Genomic DNA, 17,963 nt, shown 5'->3' with positions numbered 1-17,963 from the left:
CCCACACCCCCATTTGATAGGTCTGAGTTTTCCAAATATAATGTATTGAGTACAGATGTACAGGGGAAGACAAGTCTGAAGAAAAAAAACAATCAAAGAAACATTAGGCATAGGAAGCATCCACAGCTCTACAGATGTGATTGTTGTTGGCAAGCTTCTACAGAATTACCCACTTGCTACCTACATGGCAAGCACAGCATCATAGTTAGGGTTTCACCAACAAATCCGTTTTGGGGAGGAACCTCTTTTAATGAACATGCTCACCCACCCCTGACTCCCACCCAGGCAGCACAGCAGAGACACAGGCATCTATGCAAAATTAATTTATTTTCGGTTATAGTGTTGACCTTCCCTGCAAACTATGACTAGAAAGGTGTGTGTATTCAGGTGATTCAGAGCTAAACTCATGAAAAATTTCAGTTGTAGCAGAGCTGCAAGTAAATGAGAACAAAAAAGGTCAAGAGCAGATAAGAAGCAGTCGTCCTGGCCAGGTCAGCAAACAGCCCTTGACTCTTGAGAAGTGGACTCAGGCAAACACACTGAGCTGGCTATTCCACCTCACAGGTTAACAGTTCAAGGACAGCAGAATATTTTCCTTGCTTTAAAGGATGTCTGCTGGCACAGGGAGGAATCTAATTCAGAGTAGTTTTCTGAAGAACAAGCTCCAGGGGTTCCCCATGACACAGTTTTCAGGTGTAAAAGGAACAGCAGCAGAGCAGAGACTGACTTTGCACTGTCCCCTCAGTGCACAGTCAGTGCTTCCCAACTACAGTGAAAATAGTTGTGTGCTACTGAGTTAGAATTTCATTTTCCAACACTCAAACTAAATATTAACTTTTATGAGAAAGATACAGTTCTTTGGCATATTTATAAGCCTAAATTTATTTGGATCTTATAAAAACATGTCCAAGCACCACTATGCCCGCCTTTCTATGTGTCTTCTTTAGAGTATGCCTCTGCCACACTGTCCATCTCCCCTTACATTATACTATAAGCTCCTTTAGCTGTAGCCATGGAAAAATTATTTCACTGTCATTTGGGTGATCAGCATCCTTTGTGAGCTTGATTTAGGACTTAATCAAGACTCAGCGCAAGCCAATGATATAAGAACCACAGAGATTCCTGTGAAAGTTTTGTGAGTGTGTTCTTCCAGAAAGTTCTTGGGTATCTGATGCATAGCCAGTAAAACAAAGCTGAAAAATATACAAGTTTACACCTATTCCAGAAAATGTGGTATGCAAGCATGACTTGGGCATTGCTACACTTTGCTTTGCTTGGAGAAAGAGTAGAGCAGTTGACAGAATTCAGTTAAATTGGATTAATTAACTTAGAGAGGAGGAGATGATTGAAATGTCAAATTTCAGAACACAGCCAGAATGGAAACCTGTGCCAGTCACTTGGTAGCTTGGTCAGTACCATGCACTGAAAACAAGTGGATACATGAATCTCCATTCCCCCAGATAAGAAACTAATAGCCAGCTACTGCCTAGTCCAGAGATATATCTAAAATGCCTTCATGTTTTCCCATAAGTATCCAGAAAAGAAACTGAAATCTACAAATTGAAAGAGGGGAAATTAAGGTTTAGATAATAGGAGGAAGTTTTTTACTGTGAGGGTGGCAAGGCACTGGAACAGGTTGGCCAGGGAGGCTGTAGAGTTCCGATCCAGTTTGGATAAGGCCTTGAGCAATCTCTGGTCTAGTAGAAGTTGTCTCTGCCCATGGCAGGGAGTGTTGGAACTAGATGGTCCTTAAGGTCCTTTTCAAACCTCCAGCATTCTATGAGTCTATGATTCTATGACCAAAGTACCAAGCCTGTCAGAGTTAAAAGAATGTCTGGATGCTGCCCCTAGTCAAACAGTTTATTTTAGGTAGTCTTGTGAGAAGCAGGGTGTTGGACTACAAGCCTTATGTGTCCCTTCCAATCTGATATATTCCATGATTATTTTTCAGTCAGCAGTCCTTGCCAAATATGAATGTCATTTATAAATAATTTTAGCTATTGTCAATTCATTTAAAAAAGAAATTAAGAAGAAAAATCACTCACAAAAAGTTTCACCTGTCAGTTCTGCTACACTTTAGATGAGCATTGTATAAATAATAACCTGAATGCAAACTTCTAACAGAAAAAGAAATATAAACTATTCATCAGTTGTCTATATGAGTGCAGATATACTTCTGAAAAACAAGTAGGAGGTCTACAGGTCCTATAGACATTCTGACCCCAAATCTCACATTATGAAACTGCCCCTGTTCACCATTGACCAGCCATTGAAAGATTGTTATGTGCTGCTAGACTGTCAGTGATGGATAAATTGCTTTCTTCATATGCTTTGCCCACATTTTTCCTGATATATCTGGGCTTGTGCAAGAATTTCAGTTTCAGTGAAGGCTTGCAGGCAAGCAAACAGCAATTATTTAAAGCTGTCAGGAACAGAATCAGTTATAAGCACAGCCAGCTGCCTGCAGTATCACACCCAAGAAAACATTTGGGTCCCTGCAGTACTTGCTGGAAATCCAGATGATGCCTGTACAAAATCAATGGCTTGCTACTGACCACAGAAGATGAAAAATAAAGAAAAAAGAAAAGAAAAGCAATTTAAACCAGAAATGAGAAATAATGTGGAGAAATACAAAAATTATGTCCCCAAGGAAAATAGTGAAAAGAAATGGCTTAAAGTATTACTAGTGTTTTATGACACCAAGGAATTTAGGATTTATGTTATGTCATGATTAACAGGCTTTATAGTGCCGAGGATTCTACTGAAAGCAGCATCCTAGATAAAGATACCTACACATCAGATTTATTTTCTTTTTGCTGCCACATCCATGTCCCCATTTAAAAGTGAGAGAAACAGGAAAACAATAAACAACTCCTATCGTGACTCAGGAGTAATATTCCCAATACCCCACCTGGATCCTTCAAACAGTGAAAAAAAGATAATATTTTTTGGACCACAGATGCATTTGATAATGTCACTGTTTCCATTTGTCTTTTATTACATAAACCAACAATAAAATCAACATCAGGGAGACACTCTTCCAGGCAATACCCTCTTTTGTCAAAAAACACCCTACTTGGCTGCTCTTGTTTTCCCTACAAGCCATGCATCCCTTTATTCCTTAGACCATGGTTTCAATAATACTGCTATTGCTGCTATGTAAAATGCCTACTGAGTCAGCACACTGAAACCTGAAAAGGTTTGAGTGTACACAGAGGATGGTTTAGAACCGACAATATTTTTGCCAGATCCTTAATGGCATTTCTCTTTAAGATATTGTGTTGCTGAATCTTTCTACCTTCTAACCCTCACCAACTAATTAACTAACCCCCAAAAAAGAAAAATTCCATGGCTGATCAGCACCTGGTAGAAATATTCAGCATGCACATTTTCTGCTTTGCTAGGGGATGAAGACAAATTGGAATTTAAGTGTCTATTGTACTATTGTATTGTAATGGGTAAACATCAGTAAAAAACTGCAGCAAAATGCAAATCTCATTAAGAATTATTCTTCCCAAATGCTCTAAATATTGCTCTTATCTTTACAAGCAAAGAGTCTACCTGAGAACAATTCTGCAGTTTCTGCACAGGACACTTCACAGGCTTAATTAGAGAAATTCCAATGTTCTGTTTGCCAAGACCTTTCTTCTGCTAGACACAGAGCCAGAGTGGCAGGGATTGGAAGGCAGTTCTGGAAAACACCTACTCCAACCTCCCTGCTCAAGCAGGGGTAACTAGATCAAGTTCCTCACACCTGAGTCCACTCAGGGTTTTAGCATTTCCAAGGACAGACTCCACTGCCTCTGTTCAACACAAGGACTGGACACTGACACAAAGACTGCATAATCAGTGACCTTCACAGCTGACCAGAGAAGCAAGCAAAGGTAAAAAAACCACATAAAATATGTATAACTTAAATTACAGCATGACTTGCAGTTTAGTACAATAAAATGCTACCCAGTCACGCCCTTGGAATCACTGAAATGGGAGCATATGGCCCAGTACAATCAACCTATTGCATTGATGTGACCTAACAATTCACAGTTCACATGGACAATATCCATTTCATGGTTTCACTCTATTAAAAAATTAATGAAATAATCCTTTAAAGTATAAATCTCTGGTTTCCTGCTTACTTTTATGAGCCAAGTAGGAGCTAAAACCTGCACCCTATAACTACGTTTTGAAGGATCCCAGAGTTGCTAGCTAAAACACTGCTGACTTTAAATATTCCAGCATATTCAGAAAGAACTGGTTGATGGTCTGCATTTCTTTAATACCAGATTAGAAGACAAGAATTTGCTGTTTCCCAAGGGCCACCCTAGTCTTCTGCCATTAGGTTAATATCACTGCTCAGAAAAAACACCATGATGTTTACCATCTTAGGATCAAGCTGATAAAATTCACTGAAAGCCATTTAAAAAGCAACCCGACCCTTCCAAAACAAACTCTAACTTTTCAACTCAAGCTATTTAAATGTCTGCAAGGGGGAAAGTTTTGTTCCTTGCTTCAGAGGACAGCTACACCACCCTGTGAGTACCAAGAAGCAGCGCAAGCTGATGGAGGCTACAGCAGCTCTGATGCAGAGGGGGTCAGCACCAACAGCACCACTTCTGAACAGCAGCCAGGGATGGGGCTCCTCATCTCCCCTGCACTGCCCATGCTCTGCTCACTGTAAGTAAGGAAAATCGATTTTCTATTGCTTAGCTTCATAGAATAATACCCTTAAAACGTTCAAACAGTATTTAGACACGAGTATTTTCATCTGAGAATTCCCTGGTCTTGTTCTGGGATTTCACTAGGGGGAATTTTGCTTTTGGATGTGCCAGATGCAAAATATATTGCAAAATTCTTAAGCAGGCAAGGGTTTTCTGAAGAAATAAAAGTATGCATTTTATACCATCCACAAGGCAGGGAAGAATCTTCACCACATTATAGCACTTCAAATGCATGAAATAATCTAAAATGTGCCAGTGAACAGAAGTATTTGGCCTATTCTCTGTACTGAGTCTTTACTTTGAAGGAAGGTGAAAAGAGCAATCTCTCTACTAAATTCCTTTTGAACACAAACTCCATTGCATTCACCACACTGAAACATAACTTAGGTTAATGGTGCCACCTGGTGACAACTCTTACTCGCTGTTCCCAGCGCTCGTCGAGCAAGAAAAAAAAAATTTGTATGGTACAAACCATCCCGTCAAGAGTACCCCCCGCCAAAAACCACATCACCTGCATTAGTTAATTCTCCTAAGGAGTACAGTGTATGGACACAAAGACCAATAAATAATAGGAAGTAAAATATTTCTTAACATACTTTCATTTTAGACACTATCATCCACTACGCTTTATTAGCTTGTGAAGAGAATGCTCTTAATAGTACATGAAGGAAAAAGAGAGAATTACCACTAATTTTTTGGAATCTGCTGGGTATGTGGGAGCAGGGTGCTTTCTCTTGCTCAAAATCTTGTTTGCTGCAGCGATGTGTAAAACTCTAGCACCACCTTGTAGGATTTTTCTATCCCCATGACTGCAGTCCCTAAACAAAAAAATGAGCGTTTTTAGCATGTGCTTTTTGCACCTTACTAGTAACAACTCACTAGCGAAATTAATTCTGAAGCCATAAATTGGCCTGTGCATCTCTCTCTGCATTGCCACACTGCTGATTGCAATCACAAAACAACTGATGGGAGGTTCCTTCTGCATGGTGAGACTCTTGCCCTATTTCCTCAAGGTAAATCGAAATTTATGCTGCAGGCAACAGTACATGGTGGGGGGAAACACCTAGGGCAAGGAGGAGGCAAGCATGGACAGGCCAAGAAAGGCTGGAATCCTTGCTCAGGCAGAGACTAGGTCAGGGAATGTGGCACATCAAGGACCTGAAGTCTGTGTGTATAATCAACCTTATAATATTACTTTCTGTCTTGTGTATAAAATAACAAATAGTTTACAAATGGATAGCTTCAAAAACCTAATATTTAAAGAAATTGGTAGAGTAATAGAAATGGAGATGGAAGTTTGTATTTTGCAGGAGATGCCTGGGTATAAAGTGGAGGAAGACACATTTTACTTCACGTAACACAACTTAAAGCTGAAATAACATCTGTACAAAAAAATAGCCAGAATTTGTGTTATGGATCATATTAATGGTTTCTCTACAGCTTTGCTTGCAATATATAAGGTCCCAACAATCACTGCACAACCACCACTTTAATTACATTACAGTAACAACTTACAGGTGAAACCAGTCATTTTAGCAGTCTCACCTCAGCTTTACTCCCACCCAGTTGTCACAATATCCTATTTACAGTTGCAATCCTGCACAACAATTCCATCAGCACAACTGCTGACTAGTCTTTCACATTTATAAAAAAGAGAACACTTAATAGAAGGCAGTATACTTGCTTTACAGTTCATTATGGTCACCCCAAATTTGCTAATTTTTTACTAAACTCAAGATATTGGCAGGGCAGCTGAAATTACTGGACAACTTTGAGTGTATTAATGTGCTTTTGAATAGAAAATAACTGCATCCCTTCACCCCCCAGGACCTTTAACAGACTGGTATTTCCTTTCTATGGAACCTAATCAGAGACCTGCTTAATTTAACAAAATAGGACTATCTCAACAGGAGGATGGATACTCTTCTCCTAGAAGCCTACTTCACATAATAGTCATACACTGCAGATGCAAATTATACAAGTATCCATATGCTTCATTTATACAACTATTTAACCAAACCAGCATAATAAATATGTCTAGTTAGATACTTGCAGTAAGTGTGCAGCTGTCTGGAAGGGGATACAAAATCACCATTAGTGAAATCCAAGCTGCAGCTGTCATTAATCAAAGCTTTGCCCTTGAACATTCATCATTCGGATATTGCTGTCACAAAGTGGACTTTTACTGCTGTTTGGGATGGGAAGATTTTACTTCCTTAAAATAATTTGAGTTTTCTAGTGGTGCAGATGCTGTGAAAAAGGCAGTTTTCATGCTTGGTCTCAACAGAGCAAATAAGCAGAGGAAAGATCATCAAAATATTATAGGGCACTTAAATTATATGTAAAATGCTGAAGTTTAGCACAGTATGGAGAAAAACCCCATTGAAAATATTTGTGTTTAACAGAAATAATTGATGTTTCTTGGATCAGTGAGCTGGAGATAATGGAGTCAGGAGAGATTTGATTGTTAGGCCAAATGAAGATTTCTATGATATTGAAGTGGTGATGTAGAAGAAGCTTTAGTCAAGATGAGGTTCCATGTGTAAAGATCTGCTGCTGCTGCCAGGCCCTACAGCCTTTGATCAGAAAACAGCAGTGGCTGTTAAAATTATTCACCACTGGATTGACAGGGATGGAGGGGTTTGCACAAGCTCAGGGGATTAAACCAGAGAAATCCAAAGAGCTCTCCTCATGGTGAATATGGCCAATGTGTCACAGAATCATCTGGGTTGGAAAGGATTTTGAGAGGCCATCTAGGCCAACCTCCTCACAATGATCAGGGATATCTCCCACTAGATCAGGTTGCTCAGAGTCACATTCAACTTGACCTTGAATGTTTTCAGGAATGGGGCAGCTACCACCTCTCTGGGCAATCTGTGCCAGTGCCTCACCACCCTCATCATAAAAAATAATTTGCCTGTTATCTATCTAAATCTACCCCCTTTACCTTAAAACCATTCCTCCTTAACCTATTGCCACAGGTCTTACTAAAAAGTCTGTCCCCATCCTTCTTATAAGCTCCTTCAAATATTAAAAAGTCACAATAGTCTTCCTGGAGCCTTCTCTTCTCCAGGTCAAACAGCTCCCAACTCCCTCAGTCTTCCTTAACTGAAGAGGTGTTCCATCCTTGTGATCATTTTCATGACTCTCCTCTGGACCTGCTGTAACAGGTTCATGTTTTTCCTGTGCTGAGGATCCCAGAGAGGGATGCAGCACTTCAGGTGGGCTCTCAGCAAAGCACAATAGAGCAGGAGAAACACCTCTCTTGCCCTGTTGGTCATGCTGCTTTTGATGCATCCCAGAACACTGTTGGCTTTCTGGGCTATGTGAAGGCTTCACTCTAGACTGTGAACCATCATTCCTTTGGAAAGATGATTAAAAACTTCGCAAAGGTTTCCATCTTCATGAACTCTATGAGCCTTATTTTTATGCATTAACTAGCAGCTAACCACGGCTCTTCACAGACAATACATTTGTCCCCAGAGGCTATAGAAGCCACTGGATCTGCCTGGATGTGGTAAAGTCAAATTTAGCCACAAGAACAAGGTGTTGAGTGACTGCTATCAGGCATATTATTTAGGCTAGACAAAAGATGGTACACTTCCATAAGAATAAAGGGGACAATCTGCAATGTCTGAAGAAGAGTGAAGGCATATTCTGACAGTGCTTGTGAGATGTTACCCAATACCCACAGTGCACAAGCTCTGCCATGTCAACTACATACACTTGGAATCGCCTTCTAGAGCTGAGCTTGGATTCATACTTTAAAATTCTCTTAGCCTCCAGAACAGAGCAGCCATGTTCACTGATTTATGGGGATGATCCCTGGGCTGTGAATGGTTAGAAAGAATGCTGGTCACATGGGCCAAAACCTTGTCAGAAACCATTCAAGCTATTTTACATGTAGATGATTGAGTTTCCCATGTGGAAATATGTGTTCCCAGGTTAATTCACTAATAAAGACACTTCCAACTAGATTTCAGATGTCAGTGCATTCTTTCAGAGTGGTTTGTTGGACAGTGAGCGTGCACATGGGAAGTTCATAAACTTGCTGGAAATCCATACTCCTGCTTGCCTTGCAGTAACTTTGTCATGTAACCACACTTGGAGCAAACTACTAAGAATTTGCTGACTGCAGCTTCTTCTGCATTTGTGAGCCATCTGTTCACTTGTGTATATTGCTTCCACATGAGATCTGCACATTTTACTGGATGCCACTTTATGAGAGCATTATCCAGTTCAGAAGGAGTCACCCTCAGCTGTGCAGTCACACCCAAGAGGTTTGGAATTCACTCCTGGTGCCATTGAGAGCCTTAAAGATATGACCTGTATACAGGAAATTCTTTAGGTCTTTTTACTGCACTATGGAAATTGTACTTCCAAGCAAAAGAAAAAAACATTAGCTGGGAATTACTGTAAATTTATTGTTTAGTGAAGGACTTCTTAAAACTTTCTTCTTTGCCAAACACTTGTCAAATATCTTTTGATTTGGGAAAAAGCATTGCAGTTTGTGGCACAGTTTTAGTATATAACAATAAATGATGAGCAGTGGGTTTGAGATATGCAACTACCATACCTCTCACGTCCAGTGACTTCCAGAGAAAGCAATGAAGAAGAATTTTAATGTTCTCTGAGGCTCTCTTACAGCAAAAAGATTGTCTGGCAGAGCAACTATGTCAAATTATAATATTTTCCTTTTTATCATGACTATTTTTATACTACTGTTTTTTCAAACACATGATGAGGACTGGCACTGAAGACACTGGAGGAAGTAGACAATTTGAATGAATCTCAATCCTACAAAAATGCTTTTGAGTTCTGTGAAGAGATTTCTATTCAGGAACATCTGTATCTCCAAACCTTTGGCACAGTTTAGCATGTATTTCACTTACACACTAAAACAAGTCCTGTTTCAAGGAAGGTTCTTCCAGAAACTTTGACATCTGATTTTTTTTGAGTGCAAATCTTGCAGAATATGAATCTGCACTGAGAAATCCTGCAGTTCTTGTATTTATCCTTAAAAGTAGTGGTGCTGGATGAGAGCACTTTGCCAGCACAGGTTATCTCACAAACCTAGTGTAAACATATAACACCATTCTTATTAGAAGGTACTTAAGTTGTCAATTCAATTTTGTAGTCCAATCAGGATTTATGTATTTATCCCATTGAGAACTGTATATACATGCCCAAGCTATCCTTTGTCTTCCTCTCTAATCCTTTACTTATCACCCAATACTGCTTAGGCAAAAGTTCAAGGCACTGGCCCTTTTCTTTCCCCAGACATCCTCCAGTACCTTAGGATTGTCTCAATTTAATGCCAACTCCTCATTTAAATGCAAAATGCACTTGGCATAACATTATTACAGCATTATTACTATACTGTACCTCACAACCCCGTCCCGTTTCTCCAGAGATCCATCTCCTCACCAAATGACAACCAATACCCAAAATTGGGTATACCCAAAGCTACAAGCACAAACACAAATCTGGTGTTTGACAAACAGCCATTACAGTTCATTTCTTCGGCCTTTCTTTAGTGAAAGGAAAGACAACTTGCCAAAAAACAGGGTACAAAGAGAGCACAGCCTTATTACGGGAACCTTCACCTTACATCCTAATGCTACACCAAGCCCTGTAAACAAATGCTGAAGGAAACCCCTCAGCACTCTGGTACTTCAAGAGACAGTTCACATCCTATGCTAAGGAGAAATACATCAAAAAAGAGGCAAGTCCCCCAAAAAGGCACAAATATCACCCTTTCATCTTAACTGCAGGGTCCACAGCTGAAAATGCTGTGAAGTAAAGTGAAGAAGATAGCTAATTCACAATCTTTTGTATAAATTTACTAACTTGTTTGATTGATTTTTCTCCTTCGACCAAAACCTTAAAAGGAAGAAATTATCTTGACAGAAAAGGTCATGAATGACACAAGAGATAACACAAAGGCACTCCAATGGGAAGCTGGGGCTTGGTAGTAATTCCCAAGCCACAAAGTCCTACATGATAAATAATACATTTTGCAAAGCTGAACAAAGAGTGCTTGTCCCTTACCTTCCCAAGAGCCCTGGCAGTTACTTTATCTCATTAAAGTACTGGATGTACTTATCCAATATTTACAGTCCTGCCTTTAGGTTACTCTAGCAACTCTTATAGTTCCAGACAAGCAGTTTATGAAAGATGTATGTATTTTAATTTGTGTGGAGTGTCAACTGGGATTCCTATGCTGTCACCCATACACCTCACCTAATCACCAGGAATCACCAACACAACTTTTGAGCAATCTTGTCCTTCCCTCTGACGTGCTGCATTTGCACCACACACAGGACAGGTTTTCTTGGCTTGGTACTTTGTGTGTCTCCAGCTTAGACTCCTTAGGTAAATCATACTGAAACTGGTATTAAAAAAAAAATCCATGGCACAACTAGAGAGAATGTCCTGACTAAAAAAGGTTCCTTCTCCAGGACTGTCTGTTCTGAAAAACAAAGATCTTTCAGAAACAAAGCCAGCTCAATCCAGAAACAGAATTTTAGAGCATGTTTTAAAGCAGCAATTGTTTTCATTATTCTTGTATGCTTGCTCTTTTTGTTCTTCTCATTTGACTTAATTCTTAGAATTCAGCCAGTCTAATCAGGCCATCTCAGCTCAAACATGATCTCCTGCTTTCCATGCCACCATCTCTTTCTATTGCCTTAAAGAGATATACCCTTATATTTAGGGGCATATTCTAAAAGCCAACCCATCTGTGGTACAAATTAAGTGGATTGAATCTCACTCTCAGTTTCTTTGGGCCTGTGAATAATGCACAAGTGTTGGTTACAGTTATCTAAGCTTTTCTCTGCTAGCCCAGCTCACAGATCGGTTTGGGTTGGAAGGGACTTTAAAGATCATCTAATTCATCCCTACTGCTATGGGCAAACCCCTCTTTCATTAAACCAAGGTTTTCAAAGCCCTATTCAGCCTAACCATGGATACTCCAAGGGATGGGACATCCAAAACTTCTCTGGGTAACCTGTTTCAGTTACCCTCACAGTAAATCATTTGTTTCATATATATAATCTGACCTTGAATAATTTGTGTCATTTTGGTCACCTCAACATAAGGAAGATATTAAACTATTAGAGAGCATTCAAAGGAGGGCAACAAAGATGTTGAAGGGCCTTGAGAGGAAGTCTTATGAGGAATGGCTGGGAACACTTGGTCTGTTCAGCCTGGAGGAAACTGAGGGGAGATCTCATTGCAGCCTTGTGATTTCCTTGTGAGGGGAAGAGGAGGGGCAGGCACTGATCTTTCCTCTCTGGTGACCAGTGGCAGAACCAGAAGTCATGGCCTACTGTTGTGTCAGGAGAGGTTCAGGTTGGATATTAGGAAATGTCTCTTTACCCAGAGGGTGCTTGGGCACTGAAACAGGCAGCCCAGGGAAGTGTTCACAGCATCAGCCTGACAGAGTTCAAGAAGCATTTGGACAATGCTGTCAGGCACATGGTCTGACTCTTGGGGATGGTCCCGTGCAGGGCCAGGAGCTGGACTTGATGATCCTGATGGGTCCATTCCAACTCAGTGTATTCTGTGGTTCAATGCCCTCTTTTCAGTTAAAAGCCATTTCCCCTTGTCCTATTACTCCATGCCCTTATCTAAAATTCCTCTCCAGAGAGGCACTAAGGACTGGGAACAAATAAAATCAGTGGACTCTCACTCATGAAGGGTCAGAATAACAGCAAGTTTAGTAGAACATGAATAAAATATCTGGGTTTGATTTTGTATTCTCATGAAAATATTGATCCTTACTGCATCAGATTTCATTAAGCTGGTTTGTTCCATCATAATCACTCACATTTCATGTTATGAGCAAGTACCTCCCCAAAGCAAGACTGCCAGTGAAAAGTGTCACAGATGGCAGTTCCACCCTCCAACAGACATGCATTTGTCAAAACTGTAAGAAAAATAATTTCCAATAATTCACAGATTTGTAAAACAAATAACTTATCATGAACAATGCAACATACAGAGACATGTAAGTATTAATACTTTTAACACCAGTAATAGCTCAATGTCTGCTCCTATTTGCAAATGTTCCGATTTCTTATTACTGCCTGGCATTTTGTGGCCCACTTTTGCTCCAGCTAGATATCCTATCCCATCTTCCACAGCAAAGATAACGAAACCAAGTAAGAACAGGCCCTTGACTGGCCTCAATTCTTTCCAAGACAATGAAATTAGACAATGCTTTCCATTATAACTTGAGCTTGACAGCCTAAATCAGGATGATCTCATGATATGATGTAAGCTTTGGATTCTGTGGTTAAGCCCAGTGTTCAGTCACAAGTGTCCTGTGAGGTCTTGGGTCAGTCACTAGAGCTTTTGTTCAGATCAGCTGGGTTTTGCAATCCATAAAAAAGTCCCAGAAGAGCCACGGTCAGCTGGGCACCACACACAAGGATGGGACTCCTCAGGAGGCTTTTGTGTTTTTCAGACATGGACATTGTCACCAGACACTCCCAGGTGTCAAACGGAGACACTGAACTGTAGCCAGACACAGAGATAGGGAGCACTGTACACACAGACACCTAAAACTGCTTTCTGATGGAATGGGGAAAATTAGTTACCTCCCTATTCCAGAAGAGGATTTTAAAAAGGTGGTTTTCAAAATAAAGAGTCCTTCCTCTGAAGACCAGCTAAATCTATGAGATTCATTATCCTTGCTGGAAATTCATGTAGCAACTCTCAAAATACAATGTTGACCTCATATAACATATGCATTTCAGAATGCTTTATGCACCCTGTGTAATGAGCAAAAATTAACAGTCTAAAAAGCTTTATAACTTCAAATCTAATGAGAGTATACAGAAAAGCAGCTGGAACTCCTGCTTATAAACACCTTGCTATAATTACAAGATAAGCAAAAGAATTAGGCTTTCTAATTGCAATAAATTACCAAGCAGAAAATGTAATAAAATCTGACAAGGTCTTTCTATATTGCACTCTGTTATTACAACCTTTTTATAGTACCATCTATTGCAAAATGCCAGGCAGCTAATTAAGGGAAGAGCTTTTTTTCTCAGGTTAAGTAGAGCACCTACATTTCTGCAATTATTGTATGGTTGGAAAGTGTGTCCTGATTCTGCTCCTATTTAAAGAAAAGAAATCAAGTCAGCATTATAGCAAGTTTTGTGTGCTTGCTCTCAAGTGCATTTAGTAAATGGTCAAAATGACCAGGTAAGAGTTTGAAATAAACAAGCTATGCTTTTGCACAACCATAGTGCTTCTCATTCTTGGACTTTAGTGCATTGATAAATATTAATTAACTCCCATACTGCTACTCCGAAATAAGCAAGGGATATATTTAAGCATCACTTGGTTTGCTACTGAAATGCATCCCCCTTTTTATGCTTGGACAGGATGCAGCAGCAGCTGAATGACACATATGAATATTAAACATGAGGTTTAGAGAAGAAGTAAGGAATACTTAATCCAAAAGGCAGCCCATAGGGAATTACACAGGTGGATAGCAAGTACTTAAAGTAAGGGCCCCCAAACTCCACAGGTAACTTTGTTCTTCAGTCACCTCCACTTTAAATTTAAATTTGCTGTGGCTTTTAATAATACTGGAGGACTTTGCAGGCAGCATGTCAGCTCTGAACTGTAGCGAGGGGAACTCTGGCACAAAATCAGGGCCAGAATCGCTAGAATCTTCTTTTTAATCTGAAAAAAATGAAAGAAGTGACTTAAGTGATCACAGCACAATAAGATTTTGGCTTTATGCTGCTGAAAGAGGTTATGAGAAGCTGTTTAGATTTCAGAGGACTCAATAATTAAGCTCTCAAAGAGCTATTCCACCACCCAAACGCTGTCTAACTGATGAGCTCTTATTTCCAACACATCCCACCTAGTAGAGGGTACCACACTCAGCAGCAAGGGTCATCAGCTGGCACAGGGTTTCTGCCCTATTTCTGTTGGTGGCTGCATCAATGGCTTATCTGCTGCCAGTGCAAGGAATTCACATGGAAGTCACAATTTGGAAAAAAAACCCCTGTGATATGCACAGTGTCATCTCACCCTCATCTCCAGCATTATGGGGAAACCTCTTTACAGTCTTCCATTGCAAAACCTACTTAGTATCCAGCTTCTCAGCATGAAGAGCCAAATTCTTTCTTGGGAAGACAAAAATTATTAGAGGAGATTATGATTCATAACAGGACAAAATCCACCAAGCAGCCATTCAAAAAGCATAACAAGGATATCACTGTCTGTGCAACAGAAATGAAACAAAGAGCAGACAGCTTTCTTTTCCTGTGAAACATCATCACCACTCATTGCTTTCTGTGACAAAAGGAGAAGGCATTTAAATAAGACCAGCATTAGTTTGATACCTAACCATCTACACATTTCTTTACTATTTAAACAGTCTCTGTTGGAATGGGTGGAAGCACTTTGCCAAGGAAATCTCTGGAATTATCCCTGTAAATATGTCATTTAAACATTCTTTGTGTACTTCAAACATCATTTTTACAGGCTAGCCCTCTCAGAGGCCCTCCAAATGACTGGCTCTACATCAGCACTTCCGGTCTCATTATTAGGATTATATTAACAGCTTAACTTGTACTTACTTATCCACCAAAACCAATTCTGGCAGGGCAGCCAAACATTTATCTTAATTGAAAACATCACATCTTTGTTTTTTCACCAAATTAATAAATGAGGTCACCAGATGGCTCTTTTAGGATCATTGAGCTGGGCTTCTTGGATTTTATGCTCCATGTGTGCTTTACTACACAACTAAAAATCCTTAACATTGCCAGCACATCACATCAATCAGTGCTGGCATCCTCATGTGACCAAAGTACCTCCAACAAACACCCAAGTTCCACAATCACAGAATCCTTTCCTGAATCCAGCCTCTCACATCAAAAGACTTAAGAGCAGACCTGGGGCCACATGTTATCAGTGATGTGCCATGGAGCAGTGCTAGAGGGACTGTTCATTTGAGATGCATTAATGAATCCATTCTCCTAAATAGAATTTATTTCTTAGAGAGGTCAAGTGCCTTTTATTGAACAGTTAATTTTACAATCAGGTATTCAATCTGCCAGATGGGCTCCATGGTAACATGAACATTTTATATAGTTAAAAATTGACCTAGCAGATTATCACCATCTTTCTCCTCTTCAATGCTGAGGAAGGGGAAAAGACCTTTGTATGGTTAATTTGAGAGACTGAACCAGGCAATACATTGCTGACTCCAACCAAAACCCTCTGCAGAGGCATTCCTGCATCTCTGCAGAGGGCTTCCCAAAAGTGAAAGCGAATCTCACATTTCCCCAGGTCCTTTAAGCTTCTGGCACAGAATGCCGCTGTATCTCCACCTGGCATTGAAAAGGTTTGTATTTCATTAAGATAAACTGCACAAAACTGTAGTCTGAGCACCTTCTAGGCTCTTGGATATGGTTTGGTGGTGGTGCATTTAGACCACCCAACACCTTGGAGGCTGATCCATAGGAAACACATACACAGTGCTGCAGTATGGATCTGAAATGGGCTTGGCCTCCATGCCAGCTTCCTGGACATGTTCATCTTCACCTAAACCTAAGGAAATCTTTGGACAGCTAATGAACGGGCACAAATAGAAGTTGCTCAGAGATGTTGTGCTCCCACTTGCTTTGGCATTATGGCTAATTGATACTTCTTGAGAAATTCCAAATGGCTGCAAGAGCATTAAAACACCTTGAATTGGAGTTCAAAACACTGGAAACTCACAGGCACACGGGATGAACTTTATGCAGTAAAAGATGAACTACACTTACAAGGCCCTGACACATAGCAATGTTTTCTCTGATCTCCCAAAAGCCTTAATAGAAATCATTACAGACTTCTGGTGAGAACATTTTGAAACAATCCAGAACATTTTGAAACAGAAAACACCACACTTACTGTGGACAACATTAAATAATGCCAACAGATATACACATTTGAAATCAGTGTAACCACAAGATGTCACTCTAAACTTTACTTAGAGGAAGGGTTAGGCTACTTCAACTTTTAATAGATTAATTCAAAGATACTTTTTTCAAACTATATTTTTAGTTTTCCACATTGCATTTACAAAACTTAAAACATGAATTAATTGTTACATGTTAAACACAACTAAACAAATGTGAGAAAGGCAGTCTACCACACCAAAACTTACTTTTAAATCCTCAAAAGGCAGGCTGGGTATGAAATGATAATGAGAATAAAAACAGAACAGCCTTTCGGTTTCAGAGGTTAAAGAAGAAAAAGAATGAAGTTACAGTTCAGTTCAACACTGAAGATCAAAAACAACTCAAGAAAATGCAAAATTTGGGAGAAAAGAGCCACTAAACATTTTGACCCTGTATCTATCCCTCTGTCTCACTGCAATTAGGCTGGATTTCTCCTGCTGACTAATTACTATCTGATTAGAAAGATACTCCATTTGTTAATACCATCACACAATAGAAATGGTGAAAAGAAGCTGGTTTTACTATCCCTAAAGTCCAGGAAATCACTATGAAAAATTAACTCCAGAACACTGATAAGGTTGCCAAGGTACTTTCAAAATTAGAAAGTGTCACACTTGAGGTGTATGGACACACATCACTTGTCCCTCCGCTCTGACACTTGATTTAGCATACAGAGTGGGCCTGCTCTGGGAAAGCTGCCTGAGCAACTTTGCATCATTTATCGAGGAGCTGAAAGGCTGAGAGCAATAAGAAGATTTCTTGAGGGTTCTTTAGCTTAAGAGCATTAAATGACACCCAGGGAATTAAATCCTACCCCTGACTCCTACTGATAGTCTCACTGAGGTCAGAAAGTCACATACACAGTAGTTTTCCAAAGTGATCACCCATCAGACGATCCTCATGTTTTAAGTACCCAAAATGAGACACTGAGACAGTCTTGCTGGAATGGTGACACTCCCTGTTGCAGCTGGAGCTGTGGTCAGACATGAGAAGTGGTGATGTATCAGGTCAGAAATGTCTCCAATCAGGCCTCGAAAAGAGGAAGATATTTTTACTTTCATTTCTCAGGGCTTCAGTACTACCTCTCACAGAGTAAATAATGACAGGAAAGCAATGAATTAAATACTTGCTCATGAGCTGAGTCCTGCCCCTTCTGCACACTGAATGAAGCAGGATTTTTGAAGAAAACAAGTTTGAGGTCAAATAAATAAGAATTATCACACTCTGTGTAGGCACAGGAATTGAACTCAGTTCACCAAAACTGGTTTAG

General features: G+C 39.9%; 1 protein-coding gene across 7 annotated transcripts in view; it reads right to left on the bottom strand.

The window, feature by feature from the left end:
• DLG2 (discs large MAGUK scaffold protein 2) overlaps window positions 1-17,963 on the bottom strand; it is a 988,724-nt gene that overhangs the window by 943,827 nt on the left and 26,934 nt on the right. The window lies entirely within an intron of this gene.

Source organism: Molothrus aeneus, chromosome 2 (assembly GCF_037042795.1).
Source record: "Molothrus aeneus isolate 106 chromosome 2, BPBGC_Maene_1.0, whole genome shotgun sequence".
Classification (NCBI taxonomy): Eukaryota; Metazoa; Chordata; class Aves; order Passeriformes; family Icteridae; genus Molothrus; species Molothrus aeneus.
This window is presented reverse-complemented; position numbering and strand designations above follow the sequence as displayed.